General features: G+C 36.6%; 1 non-coding gene across 1 annotated transcript; it reads left to right on the top strand.

Moving 5' to 3' along the window:
• Positions 1-4,659: 4,659 nt before the first annotated feature.
• Positions 4,660-4,730, top strand: Trnag-ccc (transfer RNA glycine (anticodon CCC)). Its single transcript has one exon. It is a non-coding gene; the product is annotated as a tRNA-Gly (tRNA).
• Positions 4,731-5,072: the final 342 nt, after the last annotated feature.

Here is a 5,072-nt window from a genome sequence, read left to right as displayed (position 1 = left end):
TAGGGCCCAGCTGCTTTACAAAGTGTTTGAGATGACACCACACGCACCTGTTGAAACTGCTTAGAATAAACCGCTGTTAAGGGTCCTTACTTGGTGTGAACGAAGTTATATACCTCCCGTCATTGACGTATAATATCTAAGGACGGGCTAATGGGGCACTAAACATCGTACTAGTTCAGCGGTGTTTACTACGAATTCCAGCCAATCGTGCAGTCTAACGCGACTAGTTGCGACCAATAGCGCGCGTAATGCGAACTCGTCAACCAATCGCGCGCGTGATGCGAACTCATCAACCAATCGCGTTGTAGCGATTTCACACCACTGTACTGGCCCCTGTCATATGCCTCACTATTATTGCCCGTAAAGCCAGTCCCTAGATATCTATGTCAATGCCTCCCGTGCTTTTACGTAGGAATCGTCGTATCGAAGTAACTATAGTTGGTCAAACCAAATTGTCAGTAAATAAGAACAAAAAAAAATACTCATCCTTTTCTTTTGGGTGCTAGTATTAGTGTAAGACAAAGACAGTATGATTCTCTCTGTCTATGTTTGAAATGAGACAGTCCTTTGACAAACTATGGAACGATTTATTATCATAGGTACCCGTTTTGAAATTAAGTTTAGGCTATGAAATTAAGGAAGAACGCAAATCCTTCCATTCGCTCTACATTCTGTTGTAACACTTGTACTTAAAATTTTACCGTCAACTATAAAATTCTCTCAGTTGTTCTTGTTCTGCCCCTTTAACAACAAACTACCAAAGACATTAGAGTTTAGCCAAAGTGCCCTGAACTTTTGCAGTGCCTAGCCTAGAGCGTTTTATACGGGACTGAGCACAGTTGCTTACAACTCTTTTTTTTGTTTTATGACTGCAGACAAAGCGATACTGGCTGGCAGTGTGCAAAATTGCATGGCCACTTTATAGTACTATGCCTTATGGGAAACGGTCGAAGAGATAGTTCAGATCCGGAAACCGCTACCAAATTTTAGTATGTTGTTGGGCATGGTATTTAGTCTCCAAAACTGCCGGGAGACAGCGGCGCCGGCCATCTACTTCAGCGGAATGACGTCATCAAAATGACTCCCGCCTCGTTGCGAATATTGCATATTGCACCCAAACTATGCATTGCACATACACGTGTGTATTAAATGAAAGCCAATTAAATATACTATATTTAATTTATACAGTGTGTACCGAAATAAACGACAGTTTAAGAGAAATTTACAAAGAAATAAAAATGATGTAAAAAAATATTCGATTATTTGGGTTTTACAACCAAACCAAAAGTCGGATGTTAAAGCAATGTACTACAATATTAAAGATGGCATCTCGAGTCATACACTGATGTCAAATAAATCAAAATTTGTCTAAAAATTTGGAAATTATGCAACAAAATGTAGGTATTTGCCAGTACAAATGCATTAAAGTTAAAAAAATCGAAATTGCTTATTTTCAGGATAATCCACATAAGCATCTAGTATGTTATTAACCTCTTCTTCCTGTATTATCCGTATTGTTTTCTGTAATGAGGTGTGCAATAAAGAGTATTTGTATTGTATTGTTATTAACAACATGACCTGGATTCTAAAACCGCCGGGAGACCGTCTCTATTGTCTCTGAGTGACGAATAATGACGTCATACAGATAATCACGACCGAAATTTGCAAAATCTAAATTATAACTATACCATGAGTCATACATACACGTGTGCTACATCAAACGAAAGATTATTAAATATACTATGAATTATAAATATAAATTTATATAAATTTCGGTCGTGATTATCTGTATGACGTCATTATTCGTCATTCGGAGACAATAGAGACGGTCTCCCGGCGGTTTTAGAATCCAGGTCATGTTGCTAATAACATACTAGATGCTTATGCGGATTATCCTGAAAATGAGCAATTTCGATTTTTTTAACTTTAATGCATTTGTACTGGCAAATACCTACATTTTGTTGCATAATTTCCACATTTTTAGACAAATTTAGATTTTTTTTCATATCAGTTATATGGCTCGAGACGCCATCTTTAATATTGTAGTACATTGCTTTAACGTCCGACTTTTGGTTTGGTTGTAAAACCCAAATAATCCAATATTTTTTTACATCATGTTTATTTCTTTGTAAATTTCTCTTAAACTGTCGTTTATTTCGGTACACACTGTATAAATTAAATATAGTATATTTAATTGGCTTTCATTTAATACCACACACGTGTATGTGCAATGCATAGTTTGGGTGCAATATGCAATATTCGCAACGAGGCGGGAGTCATTTTTATGACGTCATTCCGCTGAAGTAGATGGCCGGCGCCACTGTCTCCCGGCAGTTTTGGAGACTAAATACCATGCCCAATAACATACTAAAAGTTGGAAGCGGTTTCCGGATCTGAACTATATTCCCATAAGGCAGTGCACTATTATGAATGAATTCATCCATAAATTCCATAATGTATCTATGCAATTTGGAGGTCGCTATACAGTCAGCATGAGATGGAACAACGCGCCAAGACTTTCTACAGTTCGCGTACAGTCGCCATCAGATATATCGGAGCGGCCAAGGTGTTCACAATATCTGAACACGCACTTTAACGTCCTGACAATAGAGGCGTGTTCAGATATATGTAAGCGCCTTAGCTGCTCCGATATATCTGATGGCAACTACAAAAGAGTCTGGCACACTTATGTGTTTGAAATACAGGGACATTAAGTATGTACCTACTTCCCGTTCGCTTCAAGTTGTCGGGTACTATTACAAGCCGGTACATAATACTGTTGGTACTCCTTAACTCAATAAATAAACTCTGAATGAAAATACCTGAACATATTTGAAGCAATGGTCAATAAAAATCGGTCAAGCGCCATTCAGACTTATTGAAGCAAAACGTCGATGAGAGTTCACTAGGTACCTACCTACTGAAAACTCGTCTACTTTATTATTCCATTTTATGATTAAACGAGCAATATTTTTATACATGGTATTTTTTAACCCTTAGCCAATGTGTGTTGGTATGAGAATACGACCTTTGTCTACTAAAACTTCCTAGTTAAAACACTTTTTTAATCTGACAAATACAGATGATTAGGGAAATTATTACTATATCTAATACCTTTAAACGAGCAATTCTTGTTTATTTATTTATTTATTTATTTATTTATATATATATATATTTCGGGGATCTCGCAAACGGCTCTAACGATTTCGATGAAATTTGCTATATGAGGGGTTTTTGGGGGCGAAAAATCGATCTATCTAGGTCTTATCTCTGGCAAAACGCGTATTTTCGAGTTTTTTTATGTTTTCCGAGCGAAGCTCGGTCACCCAGATATTGGTATAAAATTGCTACTAATGTATGTCCTAAGTCATTCAAAGTAGGTAGAGTCTGTTCGGAAAGAGAAGAGTCGTGGAATGTATTAGGTCCCATACATTCCACGACCCTTCTCTTTCCGCACAGACTCTAATCACTACTTCAAAGCAATAAAACCTCAAAAAGTTTAAGGCTAACGTATCTACTAAGCGTTGCCAACATAACCCAACAAACCTAGAAACTCAACACAAAGTAAAAACAACCTTGACAGCTACAATTTAGAGGTGAATCCTGCGAATGACTGTCAGTCATCCAACTGAGTGAGGCTTAAAATGTTATTCCAAGTTTAAATTACGTCCATGCAACTGGCTGAATGTTGAGCCTTGAGAAGTGTTGCCACACGTATTAAGTTAAGAAAATGTTGCCATGTTGCGAAAGTAATTTGTGGTGTGGTTTTCTTGCTGGGAAATTGTTGGAAATTGGTTTGAACTACGTAACTTGGAAACTACGTATGGATTACTGGAATAAAATATTGAAATAAATCGATTAGATTTAACAGCTAAATAAGTAATTAAGGACTGAACAAAACTGAAGAAGTGGGGGCTTAAGTCCTTAAATGAAATTATTGACTACTTTCAATACGTCGGTGCGAATAAAAAAATCGCCATGTATTTTTTAGCTACTTTACAGGAAACAAAAAAAAACTGTTTATTTTCCTGTTTGTAATACCTATATTTGTTGCACCTGTATTTTTTTCTGGTAGATCAATGGTCTTTACATGATACTTATGTAGAAAATAAACAGTTTATTTCGTAAATTTTTACAATATAAATTATTTTAACCAGAATTTTGCTACATAGCGACTTAAAGTTGGTTCACTTAAAATCGTCATGTGTAAAGGTTACACATAGCGATTTGTTGCCAAAGTAACGTAACACGAGAAATTATACATAGCAGATTTTAGGGTCAATAAATCTCCATGTGCAACATTATCGTCATCACCCTCGACGGAAAACAAGGCATTTAATTTCGTTATGTGCAAAAAAAACACATAGCTATTTTTTTGTACAAATTTTGTTAGTTATTTTCAAAACTAATATAAATATAAAAAAAAATATTGATATATTGGTCGACGGGAAATTGAAAAAGGAATAATATGCCAAAATCAAAAAATCTTAAAAAAACAGCGATTTTTTTATTCGCACCGACGAATAGTAATATTATTATCAAGTCATCACCTAAAAAAGGACTCTGTCCGTATGATATCAAGGTTTAAAATTGTATATCAAGTTTTGAAGGTTATTTTGTATGTAGGATAGTATCGATATTTTGCGCTATTATCAACAAGCACTGCTGGTGTAGTGGTATCATGCAAGATTCCCATTCTTGCGACCCGGGTTCGATTCCCGGGCAGTGCAAGTTTTTTGGTTGATTTTATCCTATTAATACCTACCTTAGTTATCTTTCTCTTTTGGTAGGTAGTAAAAAAATTTTTCAATCAAAAGTAAAACTTAATACTTTCTTGTAGTGGCCGGTGAATCGCAATTTCAATTGCATAAAACAGCGGTCGGCAACACGCGGCCCGCGGGCCGCATGCGGCCCGTGAACCTGTCACTTCCGGCCCGCGAGCCTCTCTGGCTATTTTGTATGTAATATTGACAAACGACAATGTCTAGTCTAGTCATAAATATTAACAAAGTGCGGCCCGCATCAACTTCGTTACCTACTATGTGGCCCTTGGCTGCTAAAAGGTTGCCGAC

Source organism: Cydia amplana, chromosome 14 (genome assembly GCF_948474715.1).
Source record: "Cydia amplana chromosome 14, ilCydAmpl1.1, whole genome shotgun sequence".
Taxonomy (NCBI): Eukaryota; Metazoa; Arthropoda; class Insecta; order Lepidoptera; family Tortricidae; genus Cydia; species Cydia amplana.
The sequence above is the reverse complement of the archived record's forward strand: the minus strand, read 5'-3'. Positions and strand labels throughout refer to the sequence as shown.